Source organism: Oncorhynchus mykiss, chromosome 16, assembly GCF_057628025.1.
Source record: "Oncorhynchus mykiss isolate SJ-2025 chromosome 16, ASM5762802v1, whole genome shotgun sequence".
NCBI classification, from domain to species: domain Eukaryota; kingdom Metazoa; phylum Chordata; class Actinopteri; order Salmoniformes; family Salmonidae; genus Oncorhynchus; species Oncorhynchus mykiss.
In genome coordinates this window covers 17,306,121-17,332,662 of record NC_143037.1, presented here as the reverse complement: position 1 = coordinate 17,332,662, position 26,542 = coordinate 17,306,121, and the positions used below count along the sequence as shown (strand labels likewise).

Here is a 26,542-nt window from a genome sequence, read left to right as displayed (position 1 = left end):
TGCGGTGAAATTGTCCTGTCCCCTTAGCAGAAAAACACCCCGAAAGCATAATGTTTCCACCTCCATGTTTGACGGTGGGGATGGTATTCTTGGGGTCATAGGCAGCATTCCTTCTCCTCCAAACACGTTGAGTTGAGTTGATGCCAAAGATCTCCATTTTGGTCTCATCTGACCACAACACTTTCACTCAGTTGTCCTCTGAATCATTCAAATGTTCATTGGCAAACCTCAGACGAGCATGTATATGTGCTTTCTTGAGCAGGGTGACCTTGCGGGCACTGCAGGATTTCAGTCCTTCACGGCGTAGTGTGTTACCAATTGTTTTCTTGGTGACAATGACCCAAAAACACACGGCCAAGGCAACAAAGGACTGGTTGGTGGAATATGCTTATAGCCTTTAGCCCTACTCTTATCCTACTCCTCCTCTGTTCCTCTGGTGAGGTAGAGGTTAACCCAGGCCCTGTAGCCCCCAGCATCACACCTATTACCCAGGAGCTCTCATTTTTGTTGACTTCTGTAACCGTAAAAGCCTTGGTTTCATGCATGTTAACATTAGAAGCCTACTCCCTCATTTTGTTTTACCTCCTGCTTTAGCACACTCTGCCAACCCAGATGTCTTAGCCGTGTCTGAATCCTGGCTTAGGAAAACCACCAAAAACCCTGAAATCTCCATCCCTAACTATAACATTTTCCGCCAAGATAGAACTGCCAAAGGGGGCAGTGTTGCAATCTACTGCAAAGATAGCCTGCAAAGTTCTGTCCGACTATCCAGGTCGGTACCCAAACGATTCGAGCTTCTACTTCTAAAAGTTCACCTTTCCAGAAACACGTCTCTCACTGTTGCCGCTTGCTATAGACCACCCTCTGCCCCCAGCTGTGCCCTCGACACCATATGTGAACTGATTGCCCCCCATCTATCTTCTGAGCTCGTGCTGCTAGGTGACTTAAACTGGGATATGTTTAACACCTCTGCCATCCTACAATCTAAGCTTGATGCCTTCAATCTCACACAAATTATCAATGAACCTACCAGGTACAACCCCAAATCCATAAACATGGGCACCCTCATAGATATCATCCTAAATAACTCGCCCTCCAAATACACCAAATACAGCTGTTTTCAATCAAGATCTCAGCAATCACTGCCTCATTGCCTGCATCCATAATGGGCCTGCGACCAAATGACCACCCCTCATCACTGTCAAACGCTCCCTAAAACACTTCTGTGAGCAGGCCTTTCTAATCGACCTGGCCGGGGTATCCTGGAATGACATTGACCTCATCCCGTTAGTAGAGGATGCCTGGTTATTCTTTAAATGTGCCTTCCTCACCATCTTAAATAAGCATGCCCCATTCAAAAAATGTAGAACTAGGAATAGATATAGTTCTTGGTTCACTCCAGACCTGTCTGCCCTTGACTTCCTGTTTTGATTTTAACTCAGGATTTTGCCTGCCAATATGAGTTCTGTTATACTCACAGACATCATTCAAACAGTTTTAGAAACTTCAGAGTGTTTTCTATCCAATACTACTAATAATATGCAAATATTAGCAACTATGACTTAGGAGCAGGCCGTTTGATATGGGCACCTTTCATCCAAGCTACTCAATACTCATACTCATACTACAGCCATAAGAAGTTAAATGCTAACCTGTCAACGTGATTTAATCTAACTCACCTGACTGGAGGTCACCTGCTTCCTCCTTAACTTCGAGGTTGACTGTGTTAGTGGTCAGGGGTGTTGTGATGTTGTCAACTTTCACTAGGATAGCAACCAGGGTTGTTGTGGTGTTGTCCACCACCATGTCATGGGTAGTGGTCAAGGGCTTTGTGATGTCTGGCAGTAAAAGGGGTCCAACACGTTGACAGGGTTAGGGACAAATTTGTCAGAGATTGCCAGGTTCGAATCCACAGACCGAAAACAAAAATGAATGAGTGGACATAAATATGCTTTGAAACTGCGTTTGAGCCAATCAGTTGTGTTGTGACAAGTTAGGTGTGGTATAAAGAATATTTGGTAAAAGACCAAGTCCATATTATGGCAAAAACAGCTCAAATAAGCAAAGCGAATCGACAGTTCATCATTACATTAAGATATGAAGGTCAGTCAATGCGGAAAATTTCAAGAACTTTGAAAGTTTCTTCAAGTGCAGTTGCAAAACCTTCAAGCGCTATGATGAAACTGTCTCTCATGCGGACCACCACAGGAAAGGAAGACCCAGTTACCTCTGCTGCAGAGGTTAATAAGTTCATTAGAGTCACCAGCCTCAGAAATTGAAGCCCAAATAAATGTTTCAGAGTTCAAGTAACAGATACATCTCAACATCAACTGTTCAGAGGAGATTGTGTGAATCAGGCCTTCATGGTCAAATTACTGTGAAGAAACCACTACTAAAGGACACCAATTAGAAGAACAGACTTGCTTGGGCCAAGAAACACGAGCAATGGATATTAGACTGGTGGAAATCTGTCCTTTAGTCTGATGAGTCCAAATTTGAAATTTGTGAGACACAAAGTAGGTGAACGGATGATCTCTGCATGTGTATTTCCCACCTTGAAGCATGGAGGAGGTGTGATGGTGTGGGGGGACTTTGCTGGGGACACTGTCTGTGATTTATTTAGAATTCAAGGCACACTTAACCAGCATGGCTACCACAGCATTCTGCAGCAATACGCCATCCTTGCTTAGTGGGACTATCATTTGTTTTTCAACAGGACAATGACCCAACACACCTCCAGGCTGTGTAAGGGCTATTTTACCAAGAAGGAGAGTGATGGAGTGCTGCGTCAGATGACCTGGCCTCCACAATCATCCGACCACAACCCAATTGAGATGGAATGGGATGAGTTGGACCACAGAGTGAAGGAAAAGCAGCCAACAAGTGCTCAGCATATGTGGGAACTCCTTCAAGAATGTTGGACAAGCATTCCAGGTGAAGCTGGTTGAGAGAATGCCAAGAGTGTGCAAAGGCAAAAGGGTGGCTACTTTGAATAATATAATAATTTATAATATATAATAGAAAATATTATATATATTTTGATTTGTTTAACATTTTATTGTTTACTACATGATTCCATATGTGTTATTTCAGAGGTTTGATGTCTTCACTATTCTTCTGCAATGTAGAAAATAAAGAAAAACCCTTGAATGAGTATATGTGTAAACATTTGACTGGTATTGTATATATATTGTGGAAGACAGCAGGGGAGTGGTAATTGAGGAGAGTTTTTTTTATACCTTTACTTAACTTGGCAAGTCAAGAACAAACTCTCATTTACAATGACAGCCTAGGAACAGTGGGTTAACTGCCTTGTTCAGGAGCAGAATGACAGATTTTTACCTCGTCAGCTTGGGGATTCGATCTTGCAGCCTTTCGGTTATTAGTCCAACGCTCTAACCACAAGGCTACCTGCCACCCTAATTGAGGAGAGATATCTTGCAGGTGGCTGGCTCCACCCCCAAACCTTATATGGACTTCCTGCCCCAACGAGGAAAGGCTGTGTGTCGTTAAGCTAGGGAGTGCTTGGAAATACAGGTGGAAGCCCCAACGAGGAAAGGCTGTGTGTCGTTAAGCTAGGGAGTGCTTGGAAATACAGGTGGAAGCAGCCTGTACATAGGGGCAGAGGAGGCGCGAACCAAGCAAGGTATGAGGAGTGAGAGCCAGAGCCGTTGGATTGCCTGTTGTGACCTGGACTGTTGGACTAACCCCCTTGTGTATCGGACCGGATTGGCTGAGAACCCAAGTGTGAGGATTACCCCTGGGAAAAAGAACAAACAAAGAGAACGGCTTGTGAGGTGATTGGTGCATTTCCCCCTCTTCCCCACTGTGTTAAAATCCCTAAATAACTTCCCCTTTGTCTTATATTTGTGCTACTGGTGCCTGTATTGTTACTCAACTTGCTGATGTGGAAACCCCACACCCTTGATCTTACTACAATATGTATAGATATTTTTTGTTGCCTGTTTCGCATGTTATTGTCATTAATACATGTCACATCAGTTTGCAAACAATGTAAAAAAAATAATGGAGTTACTATAGCTGCATACAAACTTGGCTTTCTTAAGGCAGCTCCAAAATGCTGGTGTTTCAGTCCTATTTCAATGCTTTCTATGGTGGTGGTAATCTTCTCTATTTGTGCCGTGATTGGCTCAGTGTTCTGTCACCCATGCGTACACTACGTCACTGAAAAATCCACGGAAGATCTCAAATTCAAGCACCCTTGGGTGCTGCCATAGAGTTACATAAGAAGTGCCCATCCAAGATCATTGGCCATAGATACAATTACATTATATCTACAGTAGCTTTGATTGGACTGACTATCAAAATCTTAGCTAGCAGTTGTCATCATGAATCAAGTAGACAATCTACTGGCAGATCCTTGTCATATGAAGAGAAATTACAGTTACAGATTAAATGTATCGGGCATTGGACATAAACGTTACGCAAATAGTTGGAAATCGCAACTTCAGCGTGTGGTTTGAAAGGAATCAGTGGCTAACTGCAAGCATTGCAAAGCAATCACTTGCCTGCTATTCAGTGCAGTGTGTGTGTGGTCCAAGTCTGGGTTTAAGGGTCTCTTTTCCAAGAGTAAAAGGATGAACATTCGACTATGGTGGTCTGCTTAAAACATGTTGGTATTAAAGACTTGGACAGGGAGAGGTTGAAAATGTCAGTGAAGACACTTGCTAGTTGGTCAGCGCATGCTCGCAGTACACGTCCTGTTAATCCGTCTGGCCCTGCGGCCTTGTGAATGTTGACCTGTTTAAAGGTCTTACATCACAAGCCCCATGCTATGGAATAGGTGCAAACTTTATATAGGCAGAAATAGGGAACTGAGCTGCAGCCACTACAAACTCTAGGGGGTTTAAATGTCATGATTTGGCAGCAGCTACAACACATTTATCTGATCTAATTCAAATGTGTTTTTCAATAGGCAGGATTAAATTGATCCAAGTGTATTAGACAAAAGCTGGCTTGTTGGATAAATTATAACTGATTTTCTAATTATGATAGATAAATCTCCACTCCACATTTAATTATCACTGCCTACTGCTTGCTAAAGCTATTTTCAACTATGCAAGTTATGCTTTTTTTTGCAGGATAAGGATTGTCCTGACTTTCAAGAATGCCTGAATTGCTTAGATTTTTTTTGTAGTTTGCAAGTTTTACCATCTATTATTTCCGCTCTACAGGAGTACACGTTTCACTATAGTAGCCCACGGATAGTGGCACATGAGCATTTTCGAGGTGAACTTCAAGCTGTAGGATTTCCCCTTGAACACAAATTATGACCACATTTCCACTACCTCATAAATTATAAGTATTTATTACTTCTATATAGCTGAGCATCTCAAGGAGAACTCCATCTTTTGGAAATCCACAACCCATATACTATGTAGAACAAATGTGTCAATGACAAACTCATTTTATTTAGAGCAGATAGTTGTGTTGTAACAATTGCTAAATATTGAAATTCACATACAGTATTTCAGGAGAATGTTGCCAATGATATTTTACCAGTTTTTTGCCTTTGGCTCCAAATCTGTGTATTGGACTCAAGTGCCACAAGGGAGATTTTCATCCATTATATGTCCCTCAAAGTAGAACAATATCAAATGAATTTCTGTGGCGAACTGGGGCCATTTATCTGGTGAGCTGCTTCAGCTCTTCTTGCCAGGAAATTTAACAGTCCTATTGTGAAGGAGAAGACCACAGAGAACCGATATTGGCTACATAGCTGTAGAAAGACAACGTTGCGTACACCAGAGAGGTGTTCTTGTGGAGGCCGGAGCAGCATGTTATGAAGCCATGCCAGAAGGTCGCTTTGTGACCCTTCTATGTACCTCACAAGGAGAGAGGAACTGGTCGTACATCAACAGCAGTGCATTGTAAACCTGAATCCCCCCTCAGTGCAAGCCAGGCTGTGTGTGTGTGCGTGCGTTTAGAGAGAGCAATGGAGGCAATACAATTGCTTGGAAACTACAGCAGCACAGGCTTGTTGGAGGCAGTCTGAAATATAGTTCCCTCTAGTGGATTTTAGAGGTAGGCTAGTCTACTTTTTTCACCACTGTTAGATTTATGGACTAGAACTCATAAAACAGTAGGACTATAAAGCCATTGTTTATCCTTTTACTGCAGTGGACTAAATCAGGGTCATACAGAGTGTTTCTGGGTAGTCTTCAAACCAATCCACTTTGAAACCAAAGTATACACCTCACACACATGGTTAGGAGCTTTAAAAAAAGAAGACACCTACCTGTACCATGTCAGATATAGAGTTGATATGTAATACATTTTGAGTTTGCATCTCAATATTACACTTTTATATACATCACAGAAGACTGAAATATAACAAAACCGTTTGACGTGAAAACACCGTATTTATGAAATTATTCAAATTATGAATAATATTCCACCCATGAGGCCAGTAACAGGTGATTTGGTCATTTGACTGCAGGAAAGGGCTACATTAGTAAATTGTCAGTGGAGGAGCTATCCCCAAATTCCGCTACTTCTCCTATGTGCTGTCTACCTTTTTTTTTTTGTAAGTAAACTACCAGATTACTAGACTTCATATAGCAAAGTAAGCAAGCCCGGGCAAGCACAGTAATGAAGAGAGCTGAAGTTACCAAGTGTGTTAATATTACTGATAATAGCCATCACCTGGTATCAATATTACAGTACAGTGTTTAAATTGTTGCTATACCTCGGTCACACAGTTTACAGTAATATGCCACACCTTATGTGGCACACATACACATAGTATGGCTATTCTTAACATCACAACGGTGGTGGTCTTTGAAAATGAGTAACATTGACCCTCTCTTTTGTCACTTACCAACAGTGTTTGCCATTGAGAGCGGTCACAGTTAACTCTGTGAATGACCGTTAGAGCAACACGGTCACGGTCGGCTTGGAGTGAACCATTGTTTTGGTTTTCCAACCCCATGTGAGGCAGTTGATCTATTTTGCACCACCCAAGAGCGGTTTCCACAAGCACATCTGTCTCCAATCCACAGCCAACCGTCCACAACCACCAGCCCTTCTCAATATTCACAGACAGAAGACCCGTTTACAGCTGGTTCAAACTTGCGTCCTTGATACTGATCTTGTCCACATTCTGATTGTGATCAGATCTTGCCGCCCACCTCCAGAGGTAGTCAGACACTCATTGTGTCTGGATATCTTACAAGTGTAGACAGATCTGGACAGAGAAACCATTTAAATCATTATTTCACCCTCTAAAATCATTGACAGGTGGCACCATTGATTCATTACATCAATATGTCTTACAATAAATACATATTATTTTGAAAGAATAGCTGTAAAATAATTTGCATAAAAGAAGGGACCAGGAAATCTGGTCACAATGCAGACACAGTGAACGGCTAACAGACAATGTGGACACAATCGCAATTTGAACCAAATCGGGACAAAGGACCCATATTAGCACCAGCTATAAACAGAGCTAGAGAGTAGCTTTCTGCTTTACGCCAACCTATTGCATCATATCTGTTTATGTGGTATGAAAATCAGCCCTCCCTCAAGAGGACACATTATAAAACATTTGAGGTTGATTTCCTAACCGTCTTCCCTTAAGATTTGGTGACTTGGCTGATTTGGACAGAAAAGATAGACCTGAGTAACACAATCATGATCACAGTCATTATAAGGAGAGTGTCGTAGTGATGGTCAATGGAAAGCTTAAATATTACAAATTTAGCCTTTGGACAAGTTGGTGATGCCGTATCACTGTCAACCACAAGTGGGCGCTATATGACTACAGTTTTTCTAATTGTAGAGTGAGAAAATGGGCTGGAATGGATTTACGTGGATATGTCAATGTACTTTTCCCTCACTAGACATGAGCTACTAGATAATTCTCTCAGGTAGAATCGAGTGTTTTCACAGATGTGTATAGTTATATTCCAATATTTTCTGCCCCATTTCATTGAGTAATTGCCATGTACAGTATGAAGGATGTTCAATTACTTCAATATTGTGAGGACAGATCTACATTTCAGGTTCTTACTCTAACCAGTCATAATTAAACAGGCATGTTCATAGTGTGTATTCCTCTTCATTTTGCCACTGGTTGACTGTGTGTTCTGGATAGAGAGAAAGTACATGTCTGGTACAGTGGCCAGGTCAAGCTCTTATGTGGTTCTCTCTGGAGTGTAGTTTAATGCATATTTGGACATATTTTATACAGCACTCAGTCTGTTTCAACACTTGGGAGACTCCCTGGCCGACACAGCAGTATAGTCAAACATTATCCACAGTAAACACCAGTCAATAAATCAGCTCACAGCACAGGCTGAACCGATCCATGCACGACCCATGTGTGTGTGTATATACGGTATATATTTGTGTGTGTGTACCAGTACTTTAACAGCTTTCATTCCTATCTATCTGACAGGGGTGCACAGAACAGTCTCCTGAATCATGGCCCATTTAGGCGAACCATTATTGCTTCTGTCTGTACACCCACAGCTTTCGCACCCTAACCACTATCTGAATCATAGAATTGGAATGAGTAGAACATACCCATTCTAATTGGAACCACATTAGAAGGGATTGTGACTTTGTGAATTTGATCTATTTCAAATCAAAATCAAATCAAATGTTATTTGTCACATACACATGGTTAGCAGATGTTAATGCGAGTGTAGCGAAATGCTTGTGCTTCTAGTTCCGACAATGCAGTAATAACCTACAAGTAATCTAACTAACAATTCCAAAACTACTGTCTTGTACACAGTGTAAGGGGATAAAGAATATGTACATAAGGATATATGAATGAGTGATGGTACAGAGCAGCATAGGCAAGATACAGTAGATGGTATCGAGTACAATATATACATATGAGATGAGTATGTAAACAAAGTGGCATAGTTAAAGTGGCTAGTGATACATGTATTACATAAGGATACAGTCAATGATATAGAGTACAGTATATACGTATGCATATGAGATGAATAATGTAGGGTAAGTAACATTTATATAAGGTAGCATTGTTTAAAGTGGCTAGTGATATATTTACATTTCCCATCAATTCCCATTATTAAAGTGGCTGGAGTTGAGTCAGTGTCAGTGTGTTGGCAGCAGCCACTCAATGTTAGTGGTGGCTGTTTAACAGTCTGATGGCTTTGAGATAGAAGCTGTTTTTCAGTCTCTCGGTCCCAGCTTTGATGCACCTGTACTGACCTCGCCTTCTGGATGATAGCGGGGTGAACAGGCAGTGGCTCGGGTGGTTGATGTCCTTGATGATCTTTATGGCCTTCCTGTGACATCGGGTGGTGTAGGTGTCCTGGAGGGCAGGTAGTTTGCCCCCGGTGATGCGTTGTGCAGACCTCACCACCCTCTGGAGAGCCTTACAGTTGAGGGCGGAGCAGTTGCCGTACCAGGCGGTGATACAGCCCGCCAGGATGCTCTCGATTGTGCATCTGTAGAAGTTTGTGTGCTTTTGGTGACAAGCCGAATTTCTTCAGCCTCCTGAGGTTGAAGAGGCGCTGCTGCGCCTTCTTCACAATGCTGTCTGTGTGAGTGGACCAATTCAGTTTGTCTGTGATGTGTATGCCGAGGAACTTAAAACTTGCTACCCTCTCCACTACTGTTCCATCGATGTGGATAGGGGGGTGTTCCCTCTGCTGTTTCCTGAAGTCCACAATCATCTCCTTAGTTTTGTTGACGTTGAGTGTGAGGTTATTTTCCTGACACCACACTCCGAGGGCCCTCACCTCCTCCTTGTAGGCCGTCTCGTCGTTGTTGGTAATCAAGCCTACCACTGTTGTGTCGTCCGCAAACTTGATGATTGAGTTGGAGGCGTGCGTGGCCACGCAGTCGTGGGTGAACAGGGAGTACAGGAGAGGGCTCAGAACGCACCCTTGTGGGGCCCCAGTGTTGAGGATCAGCGGGGAGGAGATGTTGTTGCCTACCCTCACCACCACCAGTGTTACAGATATGACCCACTGTATTGATTGAAATATAAAAAACATGTGTATAATCTAAACTCCACTCACCCTGCGCATAATACACAGTCTCCATCTAAACATAATGTGGAGCATAGATTGCATAAACAGATCGGCTCTACAGTTTAGAAGAGGGAGTAATGGTAATTCAAGTGTATGTGTTCTGACTAACCAACCTGCCTTCCTTCCGACCCTCGACCCTACACACGTTCAATTGCTTGCCTGCAAAGTAAACACAGCGAGCCATAGGAATGTTATCCCAAACCTACTAATTTTCCTTGATTACATATTTTTCAGCTGAAATTGCCCTTTTCCCCTTCCTATTGCTCTTGTTTATTTTCTTCCCTTGCTCCTCTCCTCCTTCATTGCTTTCTTTATTTGCACATAATTAGGGATGATTAACTGGCAGACAGATGCCCTGTAGTTCCGGCGACAAGGGTAGGGTAGTGAACAAGAGGGAGGAGGTTTGTGGGGGTGGAGGGCGATGTGTTTGTGGTAGAGGGTTTGGGTGGATGGCAGGTTCTCAGTGATTGAGAGTTCTCGTCTCGGCTTGGTCTGCTTCCTGGGTCATTTGTTCTCACAAGAATCTTCTTCCTTCCTCTTCTCTCTTTTTTTTTTACAACAGTTGAAGCTTTGGGACATAGCAGGTCATTCCTTCCTGTCTTTAGATCATAACCCACAAGGCGAATGTGGTTGTTCCATCCAGGGCAAGCAGTGAGGTGTTGGTACACAGAAACAGCAACGCAGAGCAGTAAAGAAATGACAGCCTATCTTGGTTCAGATACATGCGTCACGATTTTGTGAAGAAGTTATACCCATAAACCTGATGACTATTTACAGCATGTGTGAAACTTTTTTTTTCTCTGTTAATTATGGCTGGTCGTAATACCACTATGTAACATCACTTGAAACGTGACGTTCCTAGCCTTGGACTTTCTATTGGGAACAACAGACCTAATTTGTCCAGATACTAGAAAACCAGACATATTAAATGGGGTTTCATTCAGCCCTCTGTGAAAAGGATGATGTGCAATACAGTAGCACTCAACTAGAATTTGGTAATATTTGTTTTGTATTAGTTCAAAAAAAAGAGAGAAAAAAGCCCCTTCTATACATTCTCTAACACCCTGAGGTCTCAGGAACAACTCCTGTAAGTTTGTACACGTGTGAAGAGTGTCTACTTTTCCATAGGCCTTGATAGCTTCTTTTGTCTTTGATGAAATGGGTCACTCTCACAGAGAAATGAGGGACCGGGAGAAGAGAGAGAGAGAAGAGCGAGACCAGAAGGAGAGTGAGAGATGTGTGGTTATTCTGGCAGGTCTGAGCAGCATGAGGCACTATGCCAACAGAAACTCTCCCTCTCTCTTTGTAACACACAAACACGTACGTACACACACACACATACTTTCCCCGCGCCTGAGATTGTTTGTGCATGGATTTGTCCACAGAAATTATTTTTTAAATAAACACAGAATTATTCACCTCATAGACGAGCCTAAATAATGATTGTTAAATCATAGTGGCACCCCTTCAAACCTAACAACATTCAACAATATACCTAATAGCATGGACCTAATAGCAATTAATGGTACAAAAAAAACACTGTTTCACCATTTCAACATTCGTCCAAACGTGGAGACAGAAAGCACACTTTATGATAGCATCAGAATCTATTGTGGTATAACCTTACCATTGAAACCTGTGTAAATACTTCAGAATGATTATGCCTGTGTTGATAAAACATCATTATGTGTGAGACATAATGATTTTCTGTGTTTCTCCAGAATACACAACTGTGGTGGTCACAGGGTAAAGGTGTACAGACACACATTGACACCGCGAAAAATAGTTTCCTGGAAAAGGACTGAGTCACTGAAAGCGTCTCTGGAATGACAATATGTCTACATACAGTATCTACAAAACAGTGTATGTACAAAACAGTGTTAAGATCACAGAACATAGCAGCATTGCACTGTGCGGAACCCCGTTTTATCCTATTTACAGTGCATTCGGAAAGTATTCAGAGCCCTTGACGTTTTCCACATTCTGTTATGTTACAGCCTTAGTCTAAAATTGATTAAATATACTTTTCTTTCAAATGTATTAAAAATACAAAACAGAAATACCTTATTTACATAAGTATTCAGACCCTTTGCTATGAGACTCTAAATTGAGCTCAGGTGCATCCTGTTTCCATTGATCATCTTTGAGATGTTTCTACAACTTGATTGGAGTCCAGCTGTGGTAAATTCAATTGATTGGACATGATTTGGAAAGTCACACACCTGTCTATATAACATCCCACAGTTGACAGTGCATGTCAGAAAAAAAGCTAAGCCATGAGGTTGAAGGAATTGTCCATAGAGCGCCGAGCCAGGATTGTGTCAAGGCACAGATCTGGGGAAGGCTAGCAAAAACTTTCTGCAGCATTGAAGGTCCGCAAGAACACAGTGGCCTCCATCATTCTTAAATGGAAGAAGTTTGGAACCACCAAGACTTTTCCTAGAGCTGGCCGCTCATCCAAACTGAGCAATCGGGGGAGAAAGGCCTTGGTCAGTGAGGTGACCAAAAATCTGATGTTCACTCTGACAAAGTGGAAATGGGAGAACCTTCCTGCCATCTCTGCAGCACTCCACTAATCAGGTCTTTATGGTAGAGTGGCCAGGTGGAAGCCACTCCTCAGTAAAAGGCACATGACAGTCCGCTTGGAGTTTGCCAAAAGGCACCTAAAGGACTCTCAGACCATGAGAAACAAGATTCTCTGGTCTGATGAAACCAATATTGAATTATTTGGCCTGACTGGGGTGAAGGTTCACCTTCCAACAGGACAATGACTCTAAGCACACAGCCAAGACAATGCAGGTTGGGCTTTGGGACAAGTCTTTGAGTGGCCCAGCCAGAGCCCGGACTTGAACACGATCTAACATCTCTGGAGAGACCTGAAAATAGCTGTGCAGCGATGCTCCCCATCCAACCTGACAGAGCTTAAGGGGATCTGCAGAGAAGAATGGGAGAAACTCCCCAAATACAGGTGTGCCAAGCTTGTAGCGACATAATCGAGAAGACTCAAGACTCAATCGCTGCCAAAGGTGCTTCAACAAAGTACTGAGTAAAGCGTCTGAATATTAATGTTTGTGATATTTCAGTTTTTAATGTTTAATAAATTAGCAAAAGATTCTAAAAACCTTTTGTTTTGTCATAGATTGAGTATAGATTGATGGGGAAAAAAACTATTTAATCCATTTTAGAATAAGGCTGTAACGTAACAAAATTTGGAAAAAATCAAGGTGACTGAATACTTTCTGAATGCACTGTATGTCTCCCTAGGCCTACTGGGTGAGACACAGGGCTGCATGAGGAATGTGGCTGGCTTGGCCCATGTGTGTTTTATGTATTCTGTAAACTGCGTGTGCTCTGCGTGTGGAGGTGCATTCACAGCAGGCCTTTAGGGGATTTGAGATTGAGCCAAATCGTGGCACAATATCTCTTCAAACTCTAATTGCCAACTTCCAATCACGCTGTTTACCCTCTTCCACCTCCAGTTTGTTCACTCAGACTCCCCTTCCTAACCTCCACCCACTATTGTTGTTGACTTCATTAGAATGGATGGGTTCAACAAAAGGAACTACCTATGTCGATCAAAAGGATGGTAAATAAAACAATAGATAATACAATACTTTATTACATTATTACTCTAATAGCACGAATATACAAAATAAAATGTACAATACAACAATATTACAACGTGTGTCAGTAGAGTGTGTCTGCGTTGTGCCGTGAGTTGTTGTTTTATCTGTTTTTTTTTAGATCTGATTTTACTCCTCGCTTTAGTTACTTGATGTGAAAGAGTTCCACGTAGTCATGGCTCTATGTAGTACTGTGCATTTCACAGAGTCTGTTCTGGATTTGGGGACTGTGAAGAGACCCCTGGTGGCATGTCTTGTATGCGGCTGTGAGTTGCGTGGTAGCTGTTTGAACAGACAGTTTGTTGCTTTCAATTGAGTCCCCTCATTTATAATAACAGAAATAATAATAATTTTCTTGATGAAGACCGTGTCCATCTACTGAGTATACTCCATGAAATATCAGCCATGAAAGAATGTCTGTAACGTTTATTTTTCTGGCTTTCCCCTTCAACACACCACCCAGTCCCAAGCCAGCAGACCTTGGCGGTCCATGGTAAGAAATCTGCCAAATGTGGTGTTGTGGTGAACCAACACGCCGCCACCTCAAAGCAGACTAAATCAACGCAAACCATCTTGAACTAATTGTCGGGTTGACAAGGGTAGTGGATGGGGAACGGGAATGCCATAACCCAATGGATTGATTACGTTCTCGTGGATCTGGTCTCCATAACCTGGCCTTGACTTTGACGGTAGACCACAGCGACCAGAGCTTCAGCTTCAACCCAAACATCTGACATCTGAACAGGGCACTAAATCTAACTTATCTTGAATGTAACTCGACCCCTTTAAAAAAAATTCCCAACGCACAAAAGCTGAACATATTTGTGATAGTGTAGGGTTGAAATGTGTTTTAGCGTTCACAGCTGGTTGTGGTGTGGTGAGAGAGAGAGAGAGAGATCTGACTGCCATTCAAAATCCAAACTGAAGTGATGTGTGAACCAGCACCATGGTTTCTGAAACTGGGACAGGGCTTAGATGAATCCTCTGGTGACCTCAATCACCAGACTGACCTGCTCTCCAAATACCTAAAAAAAAATCAGGTTCCATAGTACAGTCAATGACATTAGGGTGTCTTGGAAACTCGGGTAATAAGGTCACTGTCAGGACTGGGTGTGTTGTGATGCGGAACATGTTTAAATTTTGCTACTTTTCCTGAACAACAACAACACCCTTCAGCTGCGTTTTTCTGCTACCAACCTTTACAATAGTTGGCATGTGTTTGTGTTCACCTCATCTACCGATCTCACCAAAGTGAATTTGACTCAGTACATTTGGACTTGTACTGTACACGCTAGCCATGTATAAGTGAATGAAAATCATTTTAGTTTATATCTTTAGTTGTGCTCGGGGCAGGGCACTGGGACTCTCCATTCACTCCAGATTTTTGTCATCTAAGGTTTCAGGGGGGTTAGCTCATATGGAAAGCTGATTCCAGAGGTTGCTTCATCTCACATGGTTTCAATCGCAGTGTCCTGGAGACCTGTGGCTCTGCAGCGGACCCTCTCCCTGGGACTCTGTGGCCTAGGGCAGGTCTAGGTACTGGGGAGAAGCAGAAGAGAGTAGGGGAAGGGAGGGTGGTGCAGCACTGTAAATGACACCTCTGTATTGTACTCGTCAGGTCCATCACCCTCCTTCCTCCTTCCACATGTTTTTATTAAATCTTGAAAAATGACATGGTGAATCATTAGGGGAAGTGTCCCCTTTCACTTGTGCCCCCTTTCCTCTGTGTTTTACACACAAAACAAGTGCATTCCTATCCATGACATTTGACAAATGCAGCTTTTCATTTGGATTGAAATATTCAGCATTCAAACCATTGTCAGGAAAAAGGAAATTGGCCTTGTTTTTGTTTTGTATCCAAAGCAGTGGGAAAATAAGGATGAAATGAAGTGGGATGGTATTGGTGAGAACAGGGTGATGGAATATTTCCAGCAGCACATACCTTTAAATAAAGAGCTTTTCCCCATTTGGTGGAACGGGGCTGTTCTTGACGTCCGTTGGTGTCAGCGGTGGGCTCCGTGGAGGTGCTGTGTGTTCACATGGATCCTGTGGAGAGGAGAGGGATGGGGTCGCTCCAGGTCAACGACAAGCTCTGCAGGAGGATGTGCAGTCTAACCATGTCTGGTGCTGATACGGGCCCATAGAACCCGTCTGTGAGTAGAGCTCTGCCTATAGGCACTGACAGACAAACTACTGTATAGAATGCAACAGATGGTGCTACTGCTGTGAGAAGTGGGTACAATCACCTATGCTACGGCATGCTGGCTAGCTTTCACATTTTTATTTTCATTCTCACACAGGTCAGGAGTGTTATTTGGGCTATCATTTAGTCAACATTAATAAACAAAACTTCTGTTTTGTGGGAAAAAGTGCTGGGCATTAGTGCTCCTTCCGACTAATGTGAGTGTATTTGACTATTCCTTTGAGAATTAGCCATGTGCAATGGAATTCAATCTCTATTATGGAATCAAGTGGGTTGGGTCGATTACAGTTAAGGATGAGGAAACACTGTTGTGTAACCAGTTACCGATAGGCTTAGAGTCTGTATGGTACGTGGTATGTATCAGTTCTAGACTGCTGCTGTACTATGTACTGGTATTAGTATAATGACTGAGTGGGTCTGGTCTGATCTGGTCTAGTGGCTACAACATAAAGATTAGATCTCTTCCAGAGCTGCATTCTACAACAAACAAGCGCCCCCATAAATGGAGGAGATTTCCTCAGCCATGGCTGCAGACATAAACATTGGTCCTCATTGATGGACTGAGACTGAAGTAATTAAGGTCTACCACCATCATTAGTCCAATTAGGGTTCAATGCCTATAAATCCACTGGGCTTTCCTTATTTCAGTTGTTTGCCACAGTTGGAAAAGGGGGGGGGAAAGTATACTAAAATTACAGAACGTTTGTTTAAAAAAAATGCCCAGGAGACAGAATTCCCCCTCATCTGAACACATTCTTTGCTTTCCTTCTCAGTCGGCCAGCGAGGTAGAGTTGCTCTCAGATTCCAAGGGGCACTGGTGTTGTGTTGGGTACTGCCACTTCTGACAGTGATCCCCCTAGCTTAACAGAGATAAGACATCTGGGCCCTCACCGGGTCAGGTTTGTGAACTATGTCCAGGTTTACCGTGATAGGATGTCACAGTGTCTGCCTCTGTTGGTTGGCTGGGCTTTAATTATATACTGTATGGGTTAGATAAAGACTCAAGTCCTCAGGCTGTTTGTGTCCTGTGACTTTGACTTGGTTTAGCATCAGATCTTCCAAGTCTAGAGATGCTCATTTATGAAATAGAGACGCAGGTTTCTCTTGATGTTGTGTGATGCTCCAAGCTTTGGTTATGTTTTAAAGGCTCAACTCATACAATAATGCATTTTCTATGGTTTAACTCTAGCATAGCATTGGAAATTGTAAGGCATTAGAAGGCCAACATCCCGGAGTTGCCTCTTCATGGTTGACAGTGAGACTGGTGTTTTGCAGGTACTATTTAATGAAGCTGCCAGTTAAGGACTTGTACTTTTCCTCTTGCTCAGTTGTGCACCGAGGCCTCCCACTCCTCTTTCTATTCTGGTTAAGCCAGTTTGTGCTGTTCTGTGAAGGGAGTACGTAGTAAACAGCATTGCACGAGATCTTCAGTTTCTTGGTAATTGGCCTGTAATCAAATCCACAAATGCTGATGCTCCAGATACTCAACTAGTCTAAAGAAGGCCAGTTTTATTGCTACTTTAATCAGGACAACAGTTTTTGGCTCTGCTAACATTGCAAAATGGTTTTCTAATGATCAGTTAGCCTTTTTAAAAGGATAAACTTGGATTAGCTAATACAACGTGCCATTGGAACACAGGAGTGATGGTTGCTGATAATGGGCCTCTGTACGCCTTTGTAGATACTCCATAAAGAAATCTGCTGTTTCCAGATACAATAGTCATTTACAACATTAACAATCTCTACACTGTATATCTGATCAATTTAATGTTATTTTAATGGACAAAAAATGTGCTTTTCTTTCAAAAAATTTCTAAGTGACCCCAATCTTTTTAATGGTAGTGTACATACATTTTACATCCACATTTTGCATACACATTTGACATACATGGTACTTTTATATAAAGCAGTCACATAGGAATTATACATAACTAATACATTACCAATAAGCTCTTTAATCCCAACCCTCAGCCACTCTCAGCCCATCCCACCTATCACCATAGACGACCCTCATTTGGTGTCCATGTGCCATATATTTTTCAATTGTGCTGTGATGTTTTACATACATTTTGAACCTTTCTAAAGGTATAGTATCCACAGATTGTGAGATAAACATGAAAACCTTTCCTACGGATATTATTATATTTTTCATTGACTGACTATGGCTTTCCAACACGGCTATTTGTAAGGTTCATTTTAAGTGAATGTTGTGATTTTTAACCATCCCTGAACCTGTGACCAGAAACAAGCAACATAGGGGAATAAATTATCTGGTGATTTTGTCTCTTCGCAGCAAAATCTACAGAGCTGAGATTGTTGTATGTCCCATATATATATATACAACATTCACTTAAAATTAACCTTACAAATAGCCGTGTTGGAAAGCCATAGTCAGTCAATGAAAAATATAATAATATCCGTAGGAAAGGTTTTCATGTTTATCTCACAATCTGTGGATACTATACCTTTAGAAAGGTTCAAAATGTATGTAAAACATCACAGCACAATTGAAAAATATATGGCACATGGACACCAAATGAGGGTCATATATATATATATATATATAGCATTCTGTTGGTGGCAAGACTTTTATATAATAATTTAAATAGAAAACTCGAAGTGTTGAACCAAGTGTTGTTTTTTGCACCAGTTCATAAACCATGTGCCATGGAATCTGTACATTGTAAATAATTTCCCATTTATTTTACAACCTGTATGTCATCAAATTAAAATTGTATTTTTTTCTATTTATGACAATTCCTTCCAGCCAATATGTATCTTTAATATATAGTAGGCAAACAAGTTCTGATCAGTCTGGTAAAATCTTTGTTATTCTATGTGCTATGCATTTTGCCAGGATTTTCGCATCATAACATTGAAGTGCAAGAGGCCTCTAATTTTTTTAATGGGCTGAATCTTTCTACTTACCACCTGGGTCCTGTTTCAGTAATAATGAAATCAGACCTTCTTGTTGAGTACCTGAAATTCTACCATTTTTATAGGAGTAATTCAAATAATCAGTGGTGTAAAGTACTTAAGTAAGGGAAGACCCCCCTGAAATGGACAAAAATTAATGGGATCAATACCACTCAATTGGACGTTGTTTCATTCAAAGTTGATTGCAAATGCCATATGGCAAATGTCAAGTGTAACACTGCAAAAATCCAATAGATGGCGAGTGCGCTCCACCGTAATTTTTCATATAAAAAATGTAACACAAGTCAAGACCCAAGAGTAAAATTTTGAACATTTGAAAAAAAAATTAAAACCTTATCACCCCCTTACAAAAGTGCTTTCTGGACCGTTTTTGAATGAGCTATCGGACAGAAACGTTGGGGTCCGTCTCTATGGGCCGAGGCGGTTTCAATGCACCTAGTCTTGCGACTTTCTAAATGTTGTCATTTTTGTGATGTCAAGATTAATTTAAGTTATTGCAAATGTACGAGGATGGTTCTCGGAACCTTCTAGAGCCACATACCTCACCATGGACTATCGACTTCACCTCTAGAACAGGTTTACAAAGTTTCAGAGCTCTAGGTCTGACGGTTCTGTCGAATTGTGCTTCTAACCCTAACTGTTCTCCCGCTGTCACTCAAAAGCACCTGCAATTTAGGGCCAGGCATCATTATGGGCCTACTTTTTTCATGGTCGCTGAGCTCAGACCGAGCAAACTACGGTCTAGCGGGGCATCTCGTTGAACTCGGCACAACCTAGAGATTATGGTAATGCCATTGCAGGCTCTGAGTGTCTTTAAGCACCGCACTCTGTCACTCCATCCTTGCTGTGTGTGTGTGTGTTGGGAGAAATGACTGACTTACAGTTTATGAGGGTTGCCTAATCACACACATGAAGTTTTGAAAAGATCAGACCTTTTTAACCCTTCGAAACAGCACTTATGACACCATTTTAAGGAACTACCGGTTGACACAGGAAGCTGAAAGTGAACACATATCCTCCTTGGGGTAGGCACTTATAGAATTTATAAACTTATTTACCGGGGGTTGAATGAGTCTGTGTTATTTCAGAAAATCACAGAAATCTCCAAAACACACTTAAAAAAGATTTGTATGAACACGCTGCAATGGTATCTAACTTTTTGGGGGAAAAAACACATTTTTTTGAACATCACCAATTGTACATTGTACAATTTCTCTTAAATTACGATAAATGGCTGTTTTTTTTTCCTGACACCATAGGTTCATTTACTTTGATGTGAAGCGGTCAAATTAGCACTCTATTTTTGTTTTTGGCCTTTAATCCCAGAAAAATGGCCATAACTCAAAAAGCGTTGAGACCAACTGGGACCAACTGCCCATTATGCCAAACCTATACTCACCAAGTTTCGTCTTCGAAGTCTTTTCCGTTTAGGAGAAAAGGCCACGTCGTGATTGGTGATGTTTTGTACATTTGCAATATGATTCCATTCGCCCTCTGGTGGGATTTACCGGGACAGCGAAAAAATGACCACAATTTGAACATTTAATAAAACGGAAACCGAATGTCCGAGAGACTTCGTTCGATGACTTCCCTTGCACGTTCGCGGACGTCTAGTAAGGGACCGTACATTTGCAATATGGACTTTCTCACCGACCATATATCAAATGTCAATGTTCCCGGTCATGTATGTAAAAATACTTTAAAGTACTACTTAAGTAGTTTTTGAGGAATCTGTACTTTACTTTACTATTTATATTTTTTGACAAATTTTACAATTACTTCACTACATTCCTAAAGAAAATATTGTACTTTTATCTCCAGACATTTTCCGTGACAACCAAAAGTTCTCATTACATTTTGAATGCTTAGCAGGACAGGACAATTGTGAAATTCAAGCACTTATCTGTCATGCCTGCTCCCGCTCTTCCCCTCCCTGGCGCTTGAGGGCGCCAAGCTGCCCTGCATTACGCACTCCTGCCACCATCATTACGCACACCTGCCTTCGCTCGTCACATGCATCAGCGATATTGGACTCACCTGGACTCAATCACCTGATTATTACCTCCCAGTATATTTGTCAGTTCCCCAGCTCTGTTCGCCGCTGCTGCATTGATTGTTGTCTGTCTTTGTGTTTCCCAGTCCTGATGCTGTTCCTGTCCTGTTTCATGTCCGTTCCTAATTAAATGTCAACTCCCCGTACCTGCTTCTCTTCTGCAGCATCGTTCCTTACAACATGCAGCAGCCATTAAATGAAGCATTGGGGAGTCTGGGGGCTGCCGCCAATGGAACCTGCCGCCGATGAAATGTCAACTCCCCGTACCTGCGTCTCTTCTGCAGCGTCGTTCCTTACACTTATCAAGAGAACATGTGGCCATCCCTACTGCCTCTGGCCTGGCTGACTCACTAAACATAAAATACATATTTTGTTAATAATCTCTGTGCTGGAGTGTGAACCTGCCTATCCATACATTTTTAAAACAAGAAAATGGTGACTTCTGCTTTGCTTAATATAAGGATTTTTAAGTGATTTATACTTTTACTTAACTATCAAATATAAAAAGTGAATGTAATTGCTCAAATATACTTAAGTATATCTAAAAAAACAAATGCTTTTAGACTTTTACTCAAGTGGTATTTTATTGGCTGACTTTCACTTTTACTTGAGTAACTTTCTATTAAGGTATCTATACTTTTACTCAAGTATGACAATTGGATACTTTTTCCACCACTGCTAATAATGGATCTTTGAGTACATCAAAACATGTCTGATATCCCTCTACTGGTATACCATCAAGCCCTGGTGTTTTTCCAGACTGAAAAGATGTTATTGCCTCAAAGTTAATCTCCTGTAAGTTGGCCTTCACACAGGTCTTTCTGTAAATGTGTTAATTTTACATTATTACTATTAAGAAATAAACATTATAGTTAACATCATTCCGTGGAAATGGAAGAGACTAAAAAGAAAACATATGCTTAAAATATTTAGCAAAATATAATTTGGTGAATCATGATTGACTTATTTGTAATGAGTTTCTGTAAACTATTTTTGGTAGCATTTCTATGTTGAAGATTCAAGAAACATTTTGTGCATTCTTCAACATTTTCCATCCAATTCGCTTTATTTATGTAATACATTGCACTTGATCATTCTTGAATAAGTACCTCCAATTATTTTTGTTCTTCCTCTAACCTATTTTGTGCCTCTATAGTACAGTTTCCATTACCTGCACCGTTACTTCCTCTATTTCTTTTATTAGTCTAATCTCTTTTGACCTAAACTGCTTTTGTTTTGATGATGAGTATTGTATTGAATGTCCTGTAAAAGTACATTTAAAAGTGTCCCATACAATAAGGGGATATGTTGTAACTATGTTGTGCAGGAAAAAAAGTCAATTCTGAATTATTTTATCTTAGTTACAGTTTTTTACAGTCACTTTGGCACTAATTTCAGAACCTTGGTTGTCATTTTTCAAAACTCTAGACACAACTCACAACCGATGATCAAATTGCACATTTTTCAAAACTCTAACACTTTTCCAATTGCTTTGACACAATACACTTAAAGGTAAGATCATTTGTTCATAGAACTAAAATCACCTGTTCAAAATGACACAACTTAACATCAAAGTATTGCTATTTCAAAATGCAAAAGGTGTCATTTCATTACAATGATCTAACTATCAATTGATACAACTGCTCAAAATGATAACTGTTGCATTACTCTTATAGTTTTATGGAAACTGACTAACAATATTCCATGTTTAGATCCTGAAAGTTTCAGGATAACAAGACCCATTGACACCAATTACCGTGGAACATGAACCAATTGGACTGCATTATCTATGTATGCAAAATTTCATCATTCTTTATCAGACACTGTTTCTATGATCCCATGTACCACTATTCCAGACCATGTTTTCAGATTTGACATGACTGTACACTCACTGGCCACTTTATTAGGTAGACCTATCTAGTACTGGGTAGGACACCCTTTTGCCTCCACAACAGTCTGAATTATTCACGGTGTTGTACGTTAAGAGATGCCCTTCGGCACACCACTGTTTTAAATGACTGTTATTTGAGCATTTGTGGCCTTTCTGTCAGCTTGAATGAGTCTGGACATTCTTCTCTGACCTCTCATTAACAAGATATTTTTGCCCACAGTAACTGCCAACTCGTTACTAATGATTGATTTCACATTGTGGTATGAGTACATAGTGAAATGAGCGGTAACCACCTACAACAACATAGCGATAACATGGAGCCAGCAGGTGATCCAGGTCACAATAGAAGTCAAGCAGTGGGAGGAAGACGAGGAAGACGTGGTGGTCAAAGGAATGGTAGGAGACGAGCACCCCTTCTGAGAGGTGGACGTGGGCCTCGTTTGAGAGTTGGGGGGGAACGTGGTAGATGACAAGGCCACGGACCAAGACAGCTGCAGCAACAGCAAAGTGTCCAATGAAATCCGAGCAATACTTGTAGACCATGTCGTAACTCATGGCATGACAATGTCTGAGGCCGCTACAATGATTCAACCAAACCTCAGAAGGTCAACTGTGGCCTCAATCATCAGAACTTTCCGCAATGAGAACCGGTCTTCAGCATGCACTAAACATTAGGCTCCTCTCAATTGTCAAATGACTGTATACTGCATGCCAATGTGTACCACAGAGTAGGTGATGTGACTAAATGTGTTCTTACTGTAATTTTCCCTGCAGAATTGAGACTAGGCCAAATAGGGGATGCAGAGGCAAAGTTCTGATTGACCAACAAGAGTGGGCTGTGGTCAATATGGTTCGGGCAAGAAATCATTTTTGGCTTACAGAAATTCGGCAGCACATCTTGGACAATGACGACATGTTCTACAATGTGGAAGCCATAAGTTTGCTGACTATTGCGCGGATGCTGAAAAGGCACCAGGTGTCTCTAAAACAGCGATACCGTGTGGGCCTTTTGAAAGAAATGCGGACAGAATGAAGCAACTGAGGACGGAGCATGTCCAGGTATGTTCAGTTTTTCGATGCCTGTTGTGAAAAATGATTATAAATGATTATAATCAGTAATTCTCTTTCCAAAATGTATTTTTAGAGGGTGATCGAGCTGGATGCTGACGGAAACCATCACAAATTCCTCTTTTTGGATGAGGCAGTCTTTAACCTGGCCAAGACAAGGAGGAGAGGTCGGAATTTCATTGGCCAGCGGGCAACCATCCATATACAGTACCTGGACAACGTGGGGCCAACGTCACCATGTATGCGGCTATATCGGAAGATGGTGAGGTGGGACGCAGACCTCATATTGGATCATATAATGCAGCTCTCCTTGTAACCTTCCTTGATGAGTCAAATCAGGTCTGTAGAGCTGATGGCGTGACCTATGTCATTGTGTGGGATAATGTCAGGTTCCACCATGCACAAATGGTGCAAGCATGGTTTCAGGCCCATCCACAATTTATCACCCTGTACTTACCCACATACTCTCCTTTCCTTAACCCGATTGAGGATTTTTCTCCACATAGAGGTGGAAGGTATATGATAGGTGCCCTCACAAACAAGCCACCCTTCTCAAGGCCATGGATGACGCATGCAATGACATCACAGCAGGCCAGTGTCAGGCCTGGATTCCCCATGCCCGAAGATTCTTCCCAAGATGTTTGGCTAATGAAAACATCCATTGTAATGTGGATGAGAACCTGGGGCCAAATCCACAAGACAGGGTTGATGGAAATATAGAAGTACAGCAATCAATCTTTTGTTTTGCTTTCAACAGTAAGCCAGGTGAGGAACACTGCAGTTGACGTTTTACTGTAGTTTTTTTTATATTTTGTAGCTAATTATTTTAGCTTTGATTAAAAAAAAACCTATATTGTGATTTTATTGTATTTCATCAATGGATTTCAGATTTTGTTCAATGATTCCACTGTCTGTAGTATTCTCTATACTAGTCCTTTTACGGTGACGTATTTATGTGTAGTAATATAATGAAACATGTACATATTTTGTATTACAATATTTAATGACTGTACGAAAAACTACACAGTGAAACTATTGGTATCTTGTGTGTGGGTGAACTAAATAAATGTTCCTATGGTATTTCATGATGAGTTATTTGAACCAATGATTCCTCGTCCACGTGGCAATTCTGTAAGAGTCATATGGAGGCCAATTAGATGGTGGTCCGATCACATTTCTGTCTCCTATTAATACTTTTTGTACTTTTGATGGCAGCAAAAACGAGACGAGGAAGTAATCTAGACGGCTAGCTTGATTAAGCCTCCTCCATGTATATCTCACGAGGTCAGGGTTTTTCAGCCTCCGTATATCCACTAGTTCTAATGTATCCATGATATTTGTAATCTTCTTGAGTGCTTGAGGGTGATAATTTGTAGTGTGATTACCTTTACGATTCATTGAGATACTTAAAACCATATTATAATCTCCTACCATAATAAAATATTAATTTATTGCTTGTGAGCTCAATAGATTATTATATATATTTTCAAAGAAGTGTGAATCATCATTTGGCCGATATAGATGAATTAGCCCTGTTTTTGGTCCAATAGCATATTTAAAAGAATCCATCTTCCTTGAGGATCTGTTTGTGCAAACTGTGCAATCGGATCAAAATGTGTATGAATTACTATAAAGGTTAGGTGAAGGGTTAGCTAAAAGGGTTAAGGTGAGGGAAGGGTTAGCTAACATGCTATATAGCTGAAAAGTAGCAAAAAAATAGTTGCTAATATATATATTTTTAAAGTTCTCTGTGATGAGATTTGATTTCGCAACCTTTGGGTTGATAGAATGAACATATCACACTAATTTGAGTGTGCTGGATTTACATTTACTATGTTACATCTAGTCTATGAGACCAGGCTGTAAAATGAGGGTCTGGTGTGGGGGCCTTGAGGAAAAAATGGTCCGTGTGTTAGAAATACACAGACCGATTTCTGCTCCCAGTCCATCCCTGTTAGGCTACGGACTGCAGCAGTTCATCCTTGAAGGAGCCAGACTACTGCAGCCGAGTCCCAACTGCCTCCATTAGAAGCACAGGCCCATTTGAAATAATTACTGGGGGAAGGAGCACAGAAATTACAGGGGGTCATACTATCCAATACCATCCAGGAACTGAGCTGTACTTCCTGTTAGTCACTGTTACATGTTGTACTACTGTTGGTGAAACAGCTTTTGCCACTAGGCCGATTGTGCCAAAGGGATACCTGGACAGTAATGCAGCCGCAAGTATACAATTAAAACATATGATACAAACAGCACAATCAACACAACACAATGAACTATTTATATACAACATTAATTTAACAATAAGGATGCTAAATTGTACAAAAGCCCTGAAGTGAAACTTTCAGGACTTCTAAACGTACTGCAAGTCATAAAGATGTGTGGAGTGGCATATGTTATGTCATAAATATAACTACAAACATAAAGAGTCAAGTGAATATTTAACAACGATGTAAGAATGCAGTATCTTTAGAAGTCTAGCTAAGTCAAAACCGACAAAATCGCAATGAACTTCAAGGCACCTCTCGCTCTCTCGCCCCACCAGTTTCTGTGAAGATGCTTACCCTGTGGCCTCGTTATTTCACACACAAAAAAAAGCTGAAGCCACATTCTTTGTTTTATACCGTACTCGTTCTTTGTTTTGTACTATTTTTTTAAGGGGGTGTTATGGTTTGCAGATGTCACACTGCATAGCATTTGATCCGAGTCAATCCTTGTGCTCTTAAA

At 41.2% G+C, this 26,542-nt stretch overlaps 1 long non-coding RNA gene across 1 annotated transcript; it reads left to right on the top strand.

Moving 5' to 3' along the window:
* The first annotated feature begins 3,535 nt into the window (after positions 1 to 3,535).
* On the top strand, positions 3,536 to 24,897 carry LOC110491488 (uncharacterized). The gene is made up of 3 exons (XR_002468843.3): positions 3,536 to 3,797; positions 23,519 to 23,803; positions 23,889 to 24,897. It is a non-coding gene; the product is annotated as an uncharacterized LOC110491488 (long non-coding RNA).
* The last annotated feature ends 1,645 nt before the right edge of the window (positions 24,898 to 26,542 follow it).